This window comes from Chlorocebus sabaeus, chromosome 18 (assembly GCF_047675955.1).
Source record: "Chlorocebus sabaeus isolate Y175 chromosome 18, mChlSab1.0.hap1, whole genome shotgun sequence".
Lineage (NCBI taxonomy): Eukaryota > Metazoa > Chordata > Mammalia > Primates > Cercopithecidae > Chlorocebus > Chlorocebus sabaeus.
In genome coordinates, this window is record NC_132921.1 from 33773624 (window position 1) to 33792378 (window position 18755).

The window sequence follows — 18755 nt, forward strand, 5'->3', positions numbered from 1 at the left end:
GGTGAAATTTAAAATACTGTGGTTATCAGAGATGGAAAAAAATGTGCAATCACTACTTCAAGTAAGGAAAAATATTAGATTAAAAATCTTTGGTTTTCTGCAGTGTTCCTTAAGTTTCTATGTAAGATTTCTAAAACTGTGGGGTTTTCTTCACACAGATGTTCAAAAATCACTATTCACTTCCAACCAAGATAGAGTAACAGAGACTGGATTTACCCTTCTGCCTGAAATAACAACAAAAACAGACACAGTGTATATATAGAACAGGGACTTTGGAGACACTGGATATCAGGCAACAAAAGAAGCAAATCCCTGAGAGATGTTAGCAGTTGAGGGGAGCCCTGTGAGTTTTATAGCTTACTGTCTTGAAAGTTCCCAGACTACTGTTCAGAATTACAGCTAATAATCCAACAAATGGAATCATAAAAATACTCAACCCAAAAGAAGACAGAAAAAATGGAAAAAGGGGGAAAAAAAGAATAGGACAAATGGAAAACTACAGCAAAAGGGCAGACGTAAATGCAACCATATCACTAACACCGGTCAAAAGAAAGCAGGAGGGACTTATCAGCAAAGTGACTTCAGAGAGGAAACATCACCAGAATAAAGAAAATTATTTCATAACAATGAAGGAATCAGTGTATCAAAAGGACTATTGTAATCCTAAGTGTGTACGTTGTAACATACACATTTGAAGCAAAAACTAATAAAATTGCAAGGAGAAACAAATTACAGTTATAGTTGGAGCTTTCAATATCTCTTTGTTATTAATTAATAGAAGAAGTAGACAGAAAATGAGTAAGAGTGTAGAAGACTTAATACTATCAACCAACTTGACCTAGTTGACATTTATAGAACACTCCAATCAATAACAGCTCCAGCCAAAACATTTGCATAGGAACATGTGCCAACAAAGACCAGATTCTATGCCATCAAACTAGTCTCAGTAAGATCTAGGTTATAAGATTCAAGTCATGGAAAGCTTGTTTTCTGACCACAATGGAATTATAATAGATACCAATAGTCGATAGCTTTCTGGAAAATCCCCATATATTTGGAAATTAAATAACATACTTCTAAATAATCCATGGATCAAAGAAGAAACCAAAAGTGATTTTTAGACTAAGTGAAAATGAAAATAGAACATATCAAATGTTGTGGGATGACTGCCACTAAAGCAGTATTTTAAGGGGAAAATATAGCCTGAAATGCCTATATTGGAAAGAAAGAAAGATCTCAAATCAATGACTTCAGCTTTCACCTTAAGAAACTAGAAAAAGAACAACAAATTAAACCCAAAATAAAGAAAATAAAGATAATAATAAAAAGCAGAAATCACTGATGTAGAAAACAAATGCAGGAGATAAAACCAAAAGCTCATTCCTTGAGAAGATCAACAAAAATGATAAACCTTTGGCCAAGATTGTATGTAGAGTAATTTTGGACCGTATCTTGAACATATGATGGTTACACAGATGAGGTATCCCTAATCTAAAAATCCAGAATACTCCAAAATTCAGAACTTTTTGAGCACCGACATAATGCACAAAGGAAACGTTCACTGGAGCATTTTGGATTTCAAATTTTTGGATTTGATATGTTCACCTGATATTCCAAAATTTGCAGAAATTCAAAATTAAAAACACTTCTGGTTCCAATCATTTCAGATGAGGGAAATTCAACCTGTATTGTGGGGACTTTGGACAATTCTATTATAAACCAGCTGGTCTATGTCTCATAAAACGGAGAATAACATGTTATCTTTACTGGGGAATCAAGGATTAAATTAAAATACATTTATGTAAAAATTAAAGATTTTTTCATTGGCATATAAATATAGTTCTGAGTGATCTCAAAATCATGCTGTTCCAGGGAAACATTCATTTTGCTTTGAGTTTCTCTCATAAAATCATCTTAACCTTTACCCTTGACTTTTTCCTACCAGAGCACATCTCTTTTGTTTAAAATACCCATCTAACTCCAACATAACCTTGACTCTAGATGGTTTGCTCCATTTCATGACATGTGGTATTTCCAGTGTTTCTCCAAATCAGAAACTGCATACTAACAACCTGCAGCCTGGACTCAGGCTAGAGAGGTGCTCTGTTTGGTTTGCAGGTTTTTAAATTTTTTTTTTTTTAAGTTAGAATTTGTTGCTAGCATATTAACAAGTTGGAACAGCTGGCAACGCACAGCCCGCAGTCCTCCATGCCAGAAATCAATTGGAACTGAATGGTGACTTTTTCCATAGGTTCTCTCTTAAGGGTTTTTACATTAATTCCCTCAGTTTAACCATCACAGCAACTCTTAACTGCCACCATCATTATCACCACGTATAAGGACACTGAGTCTCAGAAAAATTAAGCGTCAGAAATCCCATGAGCTATTAAATGGAGGAGCAGGTGTTTAAATACAAATGTGTCTGAATTATCCTATATTCCTTTCTGCATAACATAAAAAATGAGGTTATTTTATCTTTCATTTCAATTGAGAAATCACTGGTATCCATAAATATTATATGATGCTAGCTGTAGTGCCCCAGGTATCAAGTTTATCATGCTAAATTATCATGTTAAATGTTAAAGGTTAAAATTTACATTCATTTGTCAATTTTCTTTAAGTTCCTTAATATGGAGTTTACCATAGGCTACTTCCTTATTTCTAGAATGTTGACATTTGTTACCTGTGCTGTCCATATAGGTAACTGATAAATAATTGAGAAAGGTGTTCACTTTAACATTGTTTTCCTATTTAAATACTTTATTTAATGTAACTCCCTTTTATGAAAATAACAAGTAATCACTACCAGAGAACGAGGATGGGCACTGACATCTATAGTTTTCTGGTTTCAGAAGGAACACAGAAATTAAACTTCATTTTGAATAAAAGCTGTCCATGATTTAGATAATAATTTATATCTTTTATCAAGAAAAAAAGTCTTCCTTACAAAGATAGACTTGTATATTCTAGCTTAATAAATATTTCCTTTTTGACTGAACAGATTAGAATCTTTAATCTGGGACTGTTTGTTTCTATCTAAATAGCATTGTTATCAGACTAGAGTTAGGTTTTTCCATACAACAGATCACTTGACAAATAATTAAATACATCTATTGTACAAAAGTAAATTGGAATTAAATACTAACATTTATAGTCTAGGTCATGTAATTTCCTCTACCAAAAGTAAGGAAAATATTAACCCTCTCCACTTTAGCGTAAACTTTAAAGAAGTTCGACAGATTCAGGCTTTGAATAAAGTATCTTTTGCTTTCCTTTTTTGCCTTAAGTGGAAATGATGGTGCTGGTAGTAAGAGATTATTTTACTGTTGCTATCTCTGTTGATTAAGAGTGAACAAAATATCAAAGCATTTATATACAGAGGAAGTAGTAGATACTTGGTGTTAAACAGACGTTGGGTAATTTACTTTCCCTCAGCTCCCTTGTCTGTAAAATAGGTATAGTACTATCAACCTTATGTTGACAATGATTTCTCTAAGGACCCAATCCTGTATTTGTTGTGTAATAGATACTCTATAGATGGTAACCATAAGCCTCTTCATCGTTGTTGTCATCATCATCATCATTATCATCATCATCACAACAAAATGACTTTATGGTTTTGACAGACCTGAAGATATATTGTGTGGTAACTATATATTCCAAGTCAAAAGTTGTGACATGGTTTGTAAGCAAATGGTAGAATCACATTAGGTGACATTTTAAGTACTCAGTATATCAAGAAACTTTATAGTAGGTGTCTTAAATTGGACACTGTTCAAACAAATTAGAAATGGTGACACTCTTTAAGCCTAATGGGTCATTATTGAATATTAGTCAAATCTCCTTATCAGTTGTAATTACAGTACAGTGAAAAATCTGTGTAACCCAAAGATACTGAGCTTCAGATTTTAAATAACTTGTAGCAAAATAAAGTTCAGTAATAGTCTTGTACATGAAGGCAGTGAGATCATTATAGAATGGAAGGAGCATTGGATTGGGAGTCAAAAGACCAGTTGTTCTTGCTCTCAGAACGCTTTGTGACTGTGGTCTAGTTGTCACCTCTCTTGTTTTTCATCAACATTCAAAGAAGGGAGCTGGATTACATTGTGAAGATCCCAAATATAATGTGCCAATGCCTTTCAGTGACCTGTAATGGGAATTAACTGTAGCTTTTGAGCCAGCAGAGGGAGCACGAAGCATGAATTTATGTCTAGGTTTTAGGAAAATGGGGGCGTGGGGGGGTTACATGGTTAAACATTAATCACAGTTCTTAAAATAGATTATTTCCTATCAGGTTATGCCCAACTTGATTTGATCTATAATTTTATCTGAGATGGTGGCATTCTTACAACTACTGATAGAATTCTACCTCTATAATTATCGGTGGTTGTAATAAAGGACTATATTCCAAAAGTACATTTAATCCATAGTTATTTCTGAGAATTACTCTCATTTATTTTCTCTATGTTAGTGTATTTTTATTAGAAAGAATTATAATTTTATCATTTCAGAAATATTCGGTTGATATTGAAATAACTGGGCTATTTGAAGCCATAAGAATCTTGAAGTGATACCTCATTTATCTAGCATTCTTGGGAATTGTGGAGTTCCACATATTTTCCAAGTAACAAAAGCATGTTTCACTAAAGCACCACCTTAGAAATATTAAAAGGTATTTGGGATAGAGATCTTGCTATTGCACACTTTTGTGAGTTTGAAGTAAAAACCTTACACACATTTGAATCTTTTTCTCATTGCTGCGGGATTGTTGATTTGAGCATGTACTGCTGTACTAAACCATAGTGGGATTCTGAGTTTGCTCCTTCTTTGATGTTGAGGCCCTTTTTTCTCTTTTTGGTCACAGTAGTCTTAAATTTTTCCCATTTTCACATTATTCCCACAATAGTTTTCCTTTCTTCTTTGTTGCTTTTATTATTTAGAAACTTTAGCTGAGGAAGCCAGTAACTGAGCTTTCTGAGAATTGTGTTAAATTAAGACTCTAATTTAAGGCCTAAGGAGTTAAATCCATGGCTTTCCTATGGGCATTGATAACAACTTCATTCATGGAAATTGTTCTGTCTGTGTGGTTTGGGTTTATGTATTAAGAGGTTGGAAAGGGGGCTACTTCTTTATTCAGGATGAGTCACAGTAGAGGTGGGTTTCTTATGAAGTTACTGTAAATATATGATTGGTTTTGTGGTTTTTCTTAAAAGTAGTTTAGAACTTTTCAAAGAATATCTTATCCACCAGTCAGTAGATATTTTATTTAAAAGGAAAATGAGGGATCATTAACCCACTGAAACCATTGGTATATACAGGAGGCATTGTGGAAGCATTCAAAGAAGAAAAGAGGAATGGACATTTGTGCCCTTGAACTTGTATTCACATAAGAAATGAGACAAATATACAAACAAAAGATAAAGGAAGACATGGGAAAAACGTGTAGGGCAAGTATAAATTAATAATTAGGTACACAAAGGTCAAAAGGAAGTTGAAATAAACATCAAGTTTTTACAGACATAAGATTTTTTTTATAGTGATGAAGCTAATAGGTGTTGAAAAAAGGCATTTACCAGTAAAGACCTATAATTCCAGTTAAGACTTCCTGTTCCTATGGCCATCCCAAAGACTAATTATATTCACTAAATTAAGATTAAGGGCTAAGCAAAAAGGAAATTTCAAAGTTCTAGTTAGGATTCTCAAATTAAGGGTCCAACACCTGGGAAATATTTTGGCTATCAATTGTATCATAACGTAGTTATAGGTACTCTGCAGCATTTCCACAAAGTTAGCGATATCATGTTTCCTGTGACTATCTTTGCAAAATCTGACATATAGTAAACATGCTTTATTTGGTAGGCTTCCCCTGAGAGGAAATTTCTTTACACTTAGGAAGTGCCTTATGACCTGTGATAATAATAACTTCTACACGGCCATCCTGGCTCCTCTTGCGCTCACTGTGAAGTCATTCCACTTTCCAAATGAATTTTCTCATTCAATGTTATTTTGATCCCAATTATTCCCATAAGTTAGTGACACTGTGCCATAGGATTTTTTAAAAACTGGACAGATTTGCTATTTCTTTGCATGCAGTTTTCTCAAGAGACTAAGAAAGGGTCACCGAAAAAGACAACAAATTTCTTTCAAGTCAGAAAATCTCTTTCTTTACAGAGTATAATTTTCTAATAGAGAAGAGAAAATACCATAAAACTTCTAACAAGATTGATATATTTAGAATTGCATACTAATTATGAAAAATTAGTCTTTCATCATAGTTTAGTTTATAAAGGATATATATTTTTTAAATACATTATCCATGAAATATGTATAAAAGGAGTAAAGTTCTTTTGAGATAAATTTTCAATTTTTAATTTTGTAATTTTTGCTAAATAACATTTCTGACCAAATCTAGTCAAAATTGGAAAGAAGCCAAGCACAGTGGCTCACACCTATAATCCCAGCACTTTGGGAGGCTGAAGTGGGAGGATCATTTGAGGCCAGGAGTTCGAGACCAGTGTGGGCAACAAGGCAAGACCTAGTCTCTGGGGGGAAAAAAAAAAAAAAAAAAAAAAAGCCGGACTTGGTGACACGTGCCTCTTGTCCCAGCTACTCAGGAGGCTAAGGCTGGAGAATCACTTGGGTCCAGAAGTTTGAGGCTATCATAAGCTATGATTGCACCACTGTACTCTAGCCTGGTCAACAGAATGAGACCCTTTTTCTTTAAAAAAAAAAAAAAAAAAAAAAAATTGAAAAAAAAAAAAATTGAAAAAAAAAATGTATTTATGTTAAAAACACACAAATGAAATTTGCATGAATGTTTTTATGGAAAATGAAAATAATTGTCTTTAAGCTAATGTTAGATGCTCTTATTTCACTCTCTTATAAATTTGGTAATATAGTTACCAGAGTTTATATTGACAAATTGTATATTTTATCCATTATTTTCAACATGTTTTATCAGTAATAATTTTGTAACATTTTTAAAGTTGTTAGCCATCTTTCAGTTTTCTTTCTATGTATTCCATGTTTTGACTTTAGTTACCTTAGCTAGGGGAAATTAAATTCCTGAGTTTCAGCTTTTTTTTTTAAGAAACATTGTTTAGTCCAATACTTTGCCATGTTGTATGACTAGTTATTTTTGGGTTTACATATAATTTTTGATTATGCAGTCATACCATGAAGATCATACTGAATGTTGTACTATAATTTTAAGTTCTTGCTAAGTTACACTGTGTGTTTTTAGGATACTAGGATTGGGTTCTCCAGTTATAATGCAGGGTGTGCCCTTTTGGTGGGAACCTCTTTCACTAAATATCACACATATATTTCTTTGTCTTTTGCTTTTACTATATATAGGGCTTTTGAAGAAGATGAGTTACTGTGTTTTCTTTATAGTGTTGAAATATGGAGTAGTAGGTTCTACTAGAACATGTATGGTGCTTAGTGTACTGATGGACACATCTGTTGTCCATGTATTATGCTGTGTACAGCTAGTCACAAGACATTTATATTTTAACAAGCATTACTTGACAGTCAGCAAGCTGGTGGTGCTGAGGTTTGTTATTTTGTTCTCCACCTTTTATGCCATAAAATCAACACCATTTTAGCTCTTGTTCTGGGTGGAAATGAATTTTAAGCTAGTTATTATATACCTAAAATAATGTTTATGGTTATTAAGGCAATTAAATGTGAATGAATGGGCAGTTTACTCTGCCCTAACCTTGCTTCTTTGTATAAATGTCAGTTTTCTTAGCAAAGATTGTTGTGTAATTAGTCTGTCCTTCGTTTTAACTTTTGGTCCTTAAAAATAAGATTTTTAAACTAAAATCAACTAAGACTGCTTGTTTCTGATTTTGTAAGGCAAGAATACCAATGTCATTGCAGTTTCTTTTATTGGAGTAAGAATGATAGAAAAGAGAAATCATCAATTAGTAGTAAGCATATTTTAGACCATGTTGTGTGCAGAACACTGTCCAAAGATCTACAATCAAGGCCTTAAGTGAACTTGGCATTTGGAAAAATACATGTTTACAGTACAAATATGCATTACACTTGTGTGTAGCAGTTTAAGAGCAACTTTGAAGCCACATATTGAAGCAAACAAATAATTAAGATGACATAATTTGATAGAGAAGAAAAGCTTGGGAAGTTACTATTTCTATTATAATCTGCAAGTACAAAGTGACAAGTTTCATAACATGAATTTGTGCTGTCTTCGTTGGCTTTGATGATTTTTTTTTGTTATGGTGTATTAAACCTCACATTTTCCATATTTGTTAAAACCATCATTATCTGTCCCTTTCTCCTTCAGCCTTTTCCCTCAGTTCTCTCTCTGTCTCTCTCCCTGTCTCAGCTTAAAGCCACTTCATTCTGTCTTCTTGCACATAGGTTTTCTCCATGAAGCTAAGCATGACCATCTTGCACATAGGTTTTCTCCATGAAGCTAAGCATGACCATAGCCAACTCCAGAATTACGTCTTTACAGTCTTCTAACCGGTGAGAAAAAGCAACTTTCTCACCTTTCTAGTTAGTAAAATCCTAGGGAATATTTCCAGCTGGCTCAACTAGAGCTTATATTCATTGACCAATCTTTGTGACTCAGGGAATGAGCCTGTGTCATAATCTCACTTTTTTAAGGAAAGTAGTGTCTGTTCCTGAAAGTAAGGGGTGAGAGTGAATCATATTGGACAGGAAAAAAAATTAGCCATCATAATTAATATATCTCCATATAAGAGATAACAAAGTGGTAATGAGTCCATGGTCTAGACTCGAATTACCAGACTGTGAATTCTAGCTCTTCCGTTTATCAATAGCCTAGTCCTTGGCAAGTTAATTTACTTCTGTATGTCATCACTTATAATGTGACATTAATAGTAATACTGTCTTCATTAAGGAGTTGTATATTTAGTTAACAAATATAAAAGGTTAGAGAGATGTGTGGCATAGAGCACATTCTCAGTAAGTGCTAGCTACCATCATTCTTATTATCTACATCATCATCATACAAAAAGATACCACTGGGACCCATCCCAGGAATGTAAGTCTGGTTTAACATGCCATAATTAATCAATTCACTACTTTATTAGACTTAAAAAGAAAACTATGTGATCATCTCAGTAGGTACAGAAAAAGCATTTGACAAAATTCAATGGCCATTTATGAAAAGAAATGAAACCAGCTTTCACATAACAAGGAATAGAAGGAATTTCTTCAACCTGACAAAGAGCATTGATGAAAACCTTACAGCTAAAATCATACTTAGTGAAAAATGATACTTTTCCCCTAAGATCAGGAAAATGGCAAGAATATGTACTCTGACCTTTATTCAGTATTGAATATAGGTCCTAGCCAGTGCCATAAGTCAAGAAACAGAAGTTTTTAATATCCAGATTGAAAAAGAAGATTTAAAACTATCTTTTACAATCTATTAACTATTTAGCTATTTGCATAAGACATTAATATGTGTTTTAAAAGTCCTAATGAATCTACAAAAAACCTACTAGAATTGATAAATGATTTTAGCAGGATCATAGGACACAAAAAGGTCAGTGTATAACAATTTATTGTTAAATTTACTGTTAAGTTTGTTATTGTCAGTATATAACAAATTTATTTCTACATTCTTGCTATGAACAATCAGTAATTGAAAAATAATACCATTTAACAGCAGCATCAAAAATATGAAATAAGGATAGACTTAAAATACATTCACGACCTGGTACACTGAAAACTATAAAACATTACGGAAAGAAACTAAGGAAGACCTAAATAAACAGGGTGATTTTATCTTCATGAATTAGAGACTTAGTATTGTTAAGATCCTAAAATTGATTTATACATTGAACACAATCCTAATCAAAACCTTACCAGGTGATTTGGTAGAAATTGACAAGTTGATTCAATATTATACAAAGGACCTAGAATAGCCAAAAGCAATTTTGACAAAGCCTAAGTTGGAAGACTCAGACTACCTGATTTCAAGATTTACTATAAAGCTAGAGTAATCAAGACAGTGGGATAATAGTGTATGACAGATTTATGTACCAATGGAATTGAATAGAATCAAGAAATAGACCAGTGCATATATGCTCAATGAAATTTCAACAAGGGTGCCAAGGTAATTTAAGGGGGAAGGATAATCTTTTCAATAAATGGTACTGGAACAATTAAGTAGCTATATGCAAAAATTTTTTTTAAAAAGACACCCAAACCAATTAAATAAATTGTAACTCTTCATGCCATATACACGTATTAATGCAAAATGGATCACAGGCATAAATATAAGAACTAAAACTATAAAACTTAAAACTTAACTATAAAACTATAGGAGAAATCAGAAAATCTTTGGGATCTTTGGATTAGGCAAAGATTTCTTAGATAAGACATAAAAAAAACAACCGTTTTGTAAAAAAGTGATGAACTGATGAATTTCATTAAATCTAAAATTTTTGCTCTTCAGAAGACACTGTTTTTTGAAGAAAATGAAGAAGATAAACTGCTCCATTACCACCACCCACAGGCCATAGACTGGGAGAAAATATCAACAAAACTTATACCTGATAAAGAACTTGTATCCGGAATATATAAAGAACTCTTACAACTCAAGGAGAAGAAAAACAACCCATTGTTTTAAATGGGCAAAAGATTTGAATAGACACTTCTCCAAAGACAACGTATGAGCACTAGAAAACTCATTTGGAAAATGCAAATTAAAACCACACGGAAAATTACTTCACACCCACTAAAATGGCTGAAGTTGAAAAGATTGAAATGCCAAGTGTAAGCAAGAATGTGCAGCAGTTTAGCAGTTTCTTATAGAGTGAAACGAATAGCATATAATCCAGCGGTCCTACTCGTAGGTATTTATTCAAGAGAAATGAAAACATATGTTCACACAAAAACCTGAACAACTGTTTACAGCAGCCTTCTTCGTACTAGACCAACACTGGTAAATAAAGAAATCGAGGCACATCTGTGCGATGGAAAACTACTCAGCAATAAAAAGAAATGAATTACTGATATACAAAACAGCATGGATGCATTTAAAAAGTATTATGCTGAGTGATAGATGGCAGACACAAAAGAGTACCTAAGGTATAATTCTGTTTGCAGGAAATTTTAGAAAAGGCAAAACTGCAGTGACAGGAAACAGATCAGTGGTTGCCTGGAAAGGTGAGGGGAAGGGTATTGGAGCAGGAGATTGAGTGTAAAAGAGCCCAAGGGAACTTTTTGGGGTAATGGAAATGTTCTGTTTCATGATTGTAGTGATGGATTACATGAGTGTTTACATTTTTCAAAACATTTTTCATTGCACTGTCTACTTAAAATTGGTGAGTTTTTATTATATAAAGATTATTTCTCAATAAAGCTGATTAAAACTAAGGTAACCAGTAGCATAGGACTGTCATGAAGGACCAGCAGTGGTTCAGAAGCAGGGAGAGCACAGGTTTGAGAAATCTTTCCCAGAGGGTGTGGGATCGGTGGTATGGGGGCTGTAAGGACTTGCAGGAGAGGAGGAAGGAGGGGTGTCTACATGTAGAGGGAATCAGTGTCTACAGATGAGAGCATGACACTTGCTGTGAGATTTGGTTTCTAGCTCCCACTCCACCTCTAATAATTTTAATAGTTTTTTGTTTTGTTTTGTTTTGTTTTTACATTTTAGTAGCTCTTTAGGATTTATAAAGAACTTTTGCATTCACTACACAATGTAAATTTGATCATGGGTCAAGTACCTAACTCTCTACACCTAGGTTTCTTTATCTGTAAATCGTCTGCTCCCAGGTCTTTTGTGGAGTTCAGTTACTTCTCTTTTCCCCCATGACTGCTGTTGCTAGTGTGTTGGAGGAAGGACTGAGGCATGGAGAAAGAGATTGGCTGAGAGTTGTGAGGATTGGCAGGGCTCTCGTAGGAAATGTCTGAAACTTTCAAAGACAGAACCTCCAAACCCCCTCCCAGTAAGTGACCTTTCTGTGATGTGTTCCCTTTCCCTTCGGAGCATTACTCTAGCACTCTGCTCCCCAGCAATGTTCAACTTCTTAAAAATCTACACCTATTTTCTGTACTTCCTCACATCCTACTTATTTCTCAATCTCTGCAGTCCAGCTTCTGCCTCCTCCTCCCCTCTGAAAGTGGATAAAGTCACCACTGATTTGTTTCCTTGTGCCAAATCCAGAGACTTCATTTTTTGTTTTATTTTGTAAATCCTACTTTACTATTTGACAGCTTTTAACAGTGATGATTATTCCCTCCTTAAAATTGTTCTCTTGGCTTCCAGAACGTCTTTCTTTCCTAGTTCTTCTCCTACTCTTTATTGCTTTAAGTGACCCTTTCTGGCCTCTGTTCACCCTTTCTTAGTGTTTCCCACAGTTGCTTTTTTTTGAGACGGAATCTCGCTTTGTTGCCCCGGCTGGAGTGCAGTGCTTGGTTATCTTCTCTCACTGCAACCTCCGCCTCCCAGGTTCAAGCAATTTTGCTGCCTCAGCCTCCTGAGTAGCTGGGATTACAGGCACGTGCCACCACACCATGCCTGGCTAATTTTTGTATTTTTAGTAGAGGTGGGATTTCACCATGTTGGTCAGGCTGATCTCGAATTCCTGACCTCGTGATTCGCCCGCCTCGGCCTCCCAAAGTGCTGGGATTACAGGCGTGAGCCACATGCCTGACCTCCTACAGTTCTTTCTTACATTACACAATATCCTTGGGTGATCACCTCCACTTTTGTGATTGCAGCTGATACAAATAACCATAAAATTTCCCCTCCCCTCTCTTCTGAGCACCAAATTAGTATTTCTAAACTGCCCATCTGCTTCTTTCTGGCCACCTCCACCTGTTGTTCCTGATCATCTGTAGGTTTCCTAGAAGACTTGTTAAGAGCACAGATTCTAGAGCCAGCAATGCTAGCAATGACTCCTGACTCCACCACTTAGCTGTGTGCCTGGGCAAATTACTCTCTCTGGTTCAATTCCATCATCTATTTACAAAAGTGGGGGGGAGAATGGATAATGGTAGGACCTACCCCACATGGTTGTTAGATGGACAGCACCTGATACATAACTCATAACTGCTGCTACTGTTAATTTCTTTGTCTTCTGAGCGCTCTCCCTCCCTTTCGGCTTGTTTGTATTCCTAGCCTGTCAGTCACCTTATCAGCTAGCCACTGTGTTTCCCAAGTTAGAGACCTCAGTCAGCCCTGATTCCCTTCTTTCCCTCTCCATGCTATCTCTGCCTTCCACATAGCTTCCATTTGCTTTACTTTAAGGCCTCCTCATCTCTTTATTTGGATAATGTGGACATTTCCTAAAGGTTCTGTTTCTACTCTTGTTTCCTTGTCCTCTCCTGTCCATCCTTTTCTCCAGGAGCAGAGGAGTCTTTCTAAAATAAATAGAATTTTAATACACTTGGCCCACATCGCTCAGGTCAGTGGTTTTCAGCCTTCGATTCTAGGAGCCCTGAAGTTCCATGGTAGGGACTTTGTGGCCACCATAGATGGCAGGGCATAGGGAGGAGGCTCAGGACATAGATGCACAAGGAGTAATCTGTCATCCTTACTGCCGAGCCCTGCCTCCCACCTCGCACCTCAATACCAAACACAGCAGCTTTGTGTTGATCACTTTCTCATATTGTTGTCCTGCTTTCATAGAACACCTCTGGCTTTCAGGATAAAGTCCAAGGTCTGAGAGAGACATAGGAGGCACTTGATGAGCCATCCTCACTGCTACCCAGCCTCATTGCTGTGCTCTGCTATGTACTCAACACTTGATGTGCATGCAGTGCTGTTTCCCCACCCACAGGACTCGTATTTCTCTGCCCAAATCACCTTTGTGGTTGCCTCATTTGCTCGGCTGACTCCTAATTGTTTCTTAAGATGCAGTGCAGGCATCATCTCCCAAAGTGATTTCCTCTTTCTCCCTTCAGGTACAGTTGGGCAGTCCTCACCTGTGTTCCCCTAACATTCCATGTTCACCTCCAGTCTGTTTAGGCATGCCCTTTCTCGCCTGACTGCACCCTCTGGGGAGGCAGGACGGAGACCGTGTTGCTTTTGCTTTCACATTGCCTGACACATAGTAGGCCCTGGGTAACTATTTGACTCACTGTCTGTCTCAGTGGCTGAGCAAGATGAAATGCAGACCTCTTAGCATGGTCCATGTGGCCTTTTTATTTGGCCCCTCTTACCGGCTTCATTTCTTGCCACTTCTTAGCCCTGTGAGTTTTCTCTATTCTCGCCTTAAAAGCTATGGGTATTTCCTTGAAATCTCCCAGTGCCTTTCTAGACACTTTCCCCCTTCTGAATTGCTCTTCCTCCCACTTTGCTTTTCCAAATAACAAGTCCCCTAACCTTCAAGGCCACAGTCAAGATAGATTTCCTCCATGGAATGCACCTAATCTTCCCCCTGTTCTCCCACAGCACTCTCCTCAGACCCATGGCATTCTCTGATTTCAGTATTGTAGATTTTTTTTTTTTTTCTCATCCCAGTAGACTTGAGTTCCTTGGGGGCAGGGATCCATGCCTCTTTCATTATTTTGTAAGACTGATGTTCCATTAGCTTCTCACTCTGAATGGAATAAAGTCCAGGGCTTTTGATGTGCCATAAAGCGGCCCTTCACAGTCTGGCTTCAAACTGTCTTCGTTCTGGTGTCATCTCCTGCCACCATCTGTGCACCCTACACTACAGCCATTTCCACCAGCTTGTGATTTTCTCAGCGTGTTCCCATTTGGACTGACCACACTTATTCTGTTTACATGCTGCTTTCTTTTGTGAAATGCTGTCGTTGGCAGGGGCTCTGTTTTCTTCAGGATAGCATGTTCTTTTATCAGATTTTTTAAATGTTATATAATACTTCCTGCATACACAAAAAATAGAGCAATATACCACTCTCTTGTGTATGTATCCAGTGTTACCAAAAGAACATTTTATATCTACTGTATATGTGTCCATATATAGAGAGAGAGAGAGAGCGAATACTCATGTGAGAGCTGGACCCCCTTTTTCCTCCTTCCTCAGAGAACAGTGGCTATCCTAAATGTAGGGTTTATCATTTCCATATATATTTGATGTTATTAATATATTTTATCTGTAAATGATTTGTAATATTGTTTTCCATTTTTGAAACATAAAATCACCTTGTTCACATTTTCTAAGGATTCTTGCCTATTTTTTACTCAACATTGTTTTTGAGATTTATTCATATTCATACATGTAGCATTAGGTAATTCTAAATTGCTATATAGTATTTCCTTGTATAAATATCCCACAGTTTATTTACCCATTCTATTCTTGATTAGTGTTTTGACTGTTTTCATTTTCTTAGTTTGTAATGAACATTCTTATACAAAAAGAAAAACTAGTCTTTTTCAAATTTTAAAAAAGTATTCTAGCAAATAGATCCCAGCTAAGTAAATATTAAGCTAACTTAAAGATCATTTTTATTTTTAAGACTGATTTTTAAAATCAAATTTATCCATTTACATACAAACATATATCTTTATTACTTACTCTAATTAGCATTAAGCTGGGGGTAAGTACTTTGAATGCAAAGCTTTAAGCAAAAGTTACTCTTTTCACTCAGCAGTTTGCAAGTCATGTCTCATATACATTTTGCCTTAAAAATGTTAAATAAAAGCCAAAATTAGAATGTTTAAATAAAACTTCAAAAGCACTTGCTCTAAGATTTTAGTAAAATGCCTGTTAAATTGTATGATAGTAACAAAGTAAATGTGAATTCTCTGTTTCTCTTTGATAGAGAGCTGAATGTGACCTCAAATGATCTATTCTTACAGAGAATTTCTTAAAGATAGCTAGAAGCAGTATCCACAGCTTCCTGAGGTATACCATTTCAACATTTTATGTCCTTAATAGTGAAATTTTCCATTATGCTCAACCAAAATATCTCATGTTTGAATTGAAGCTCACTTCCTTGTTTGGTGTCCTACTAGCAAGCAAAACAGAGTGTTCATACTCTCTTTTAAAATCAATAAACAAACAAACTAGCCTTTCTTCTCCAAAAGAAACAGTTTCAAGTGTTTTTTGCTCTGGTCCCTAGGACTGTTTAATTATTTTCTTAAATTGATGATGAAAGTTACTATTGATCACCTCTGCTGTTCTCTGATAGTGCACTAATAGGGGACACACACACACACACACACACACACACACACACGGAATGTGAGAATGAACATCCCAGGTTTGCTGAACTCATGAAGCACCTCTCGAATTCTTATTTTTTCTTCAACTCAGCAAAGTATGCTGCTGTGTTTCACTTGTTCCATTTCTTCTTCCTAACACCAAGAAGCTCACTTCTTTCAGGCATATTTATTGCTTTTCTTTTTTTGTTTGGGTAGCCAGTTTATATTTTTGAGTCTTGCCACACCTTGTGCAAGAATTGACTACCCAAAGTTCTTTTAGTCTCAAAAAACTTCTGAAATTCCATTTATTCCAGAAAATACACTGTAACCAATTAGAAGCATATTGCTGATTTCCTTCTGTATGCATTTCCATGTATACCTGTCTTATAAATAATCCCAACTTTTTTACTTTTTTTTTTTTTGCATCTCCTGCAAAATAACTTACATACTTGAAAATATGGACCCCATAATGCAGTTCAGTATTATGTTCAGTTATTCTTACTCAGCAGTTTTGCTTCAGGCAATTTATCATAAAGATAGTCTCACTCGGGCATGCTTAAAGTTATTTACAAGGGTGTTCATTTCAATGCTGTTTATAATATAAACGTTTGGAAACAATTGCAGTGAGTGATTAATAATGGACTAAATAAATTATGGTATATCCATATCCTTTGATGTCAAGTAACAGTAAACACTCATGTGTTTGTTGAATGAAGGAAGGAATGTATTATTAGATGGACAAAGTGCAAGGTACAGCATAGTATATATTTCATGGAATAAAAAAGATGGATATATATGTATACAGTATGCATTTGTTTACATGGATTAATGCGTATAACGTTTCTGGAATCATACACAATAACTGGTTAATATTAGTTATCAGTGGGTCATGGGAATAATGGTGAGTTGAAAGTATGGCGTTTACCGTTAACCTTAAAAAGGAAAGATAAAGCAAAACTAAACCTCAAATGGAGAAGACCCAGAAAAATAAAATGATTGGAAAAAAGTGTATGTGCCCTTATGTACTGAATCCTGTTTTCTACTTCTTATATAGTACCTCCATTCCGATTTTCTTGCTGTCTCCTACTTTTGCCTCTGTGCTTTGCCTTCTATTTGGAAGTGCCTTTTATTTTCTCTTGCACAGATAACTCTTTCTTCTTTCTCAAGACATTGTATAGGGCCTAAGCTGACCTTCATGAAACTTCACTGGAGTATTGCATTTCAGGAGTGTTTCATTTCAAAGAAATCATTCAGATATATCCTCAGCATGTAACCAGTATCATATAATTTCATACTTATTCATTCAGTAATTATTTCATGTAATTATTTTTCTTCCCACCTTATTTAAGTATAAACTTAAATAATATTCACTGCCTCTCTTATGTTTGTTTTGTACAACATCTAACATTACCAATAAATGTTTAAGGAACTTTTTTCCTTGATGATATTAGTTGAAACTTAATCTAGAAAAACTACTTAGTGGCCCAGTCTTCAATGGATATCCTTTTTAAACCATCTGAAATAATTACAGATTTTCCTATATCGATATTTAAATAAATATTTTTTTTGTAAGGGGATTACTAAATACTATAGTGAAGTTTTGGCATGAAAAAAATACTACGGGCCATACTTCAGATTTTTATGGAAAGTACATGGAATCAGAATTGCCTTTATTTTTAAGCCACCATCTATCCCAAAGAAGAATTCTTTCTTTATTAGATACAATAAATTTAATATTGGGATCATATAATTACATATCTCTAAAGTTCTTTTATTAGGCACATATGTATTTAGGATTGTTATGTTTTCATGGTAAACTGGCTTTCATCATTATAAAATCTCCCTCTTTAGTAATAATAATATTGTTCTTAAGCCTACTTTGTCTGAAATTAATATGGCCACTCCAATTTCCTTATGATTAATGTTTTTATAGTATGTCTTTTTTGTATCCTTTTGTTAATTTACCTGTATCTTTAAATTTACAAGTGTGTCTCTTTTAAATTGCACATGGTTGGATCTTGCATTTTTATCCAGTCTGAAAATCTCTGACGTTTAACTGGGGTGTTTAGTGCTTTTATATTTAATGTAAATCAACTGTATTATTTGAAGATTGTTTGTTTTGCCATATTAAAGAGCCTCTTAGAAGACAGTAATTTGCACTCTAAAGTAAAATAGCCTGACTACTAAAGCATGGCCTTTCTAAGAATTCAGCTGAATGTTCGTGTTCAATGATTTTTATCTCCTGGCTGGTTAGAGCTCCAGTATCCCTCAGTCTGTTATGGTCCCCAAAAATCTGTGTTTAGTTTACAGCTCCTGGATAGTTGTTTACTGCCACACCTTGTGGAGTCTTGCTCTGCACATTACAGCTTAACATTTATACAAACATTCAAGAAGACCCTTGGATTTCTGGACCTGCTTTCTGGAAATTCTCTCCTCTCTAGTATTCTGCCTTGCAAAATGCAGTTGCCACAGCAGCCTTAAATTCTTCTCTCTGTCTGAGCTCAGCACAACACTGCTGTATATTCTTTGGGTCCCACCTTCCTGGACCATAATCTGCAATGTTCCTCGAGACAGAAGCTCACCATTATGGGGCTCATCTTTATATCCCTTTTGTTAGGGATTATAATCCTTT

The 18755-nt window shown here is 35.3% G+C and overlaps 1 protein-coding gene across 6 annotated transcripts in view; it reads left to right on the forward strand.

Moving 5' to 3' along the window:
• Window positions 1–18755, forward strand: part of DYM (dymeclin) — a 398885-nt gene that overhangs the window by 257028 nt on the left and 123102 nt on the right. The window lies entirely within an intron of this gene.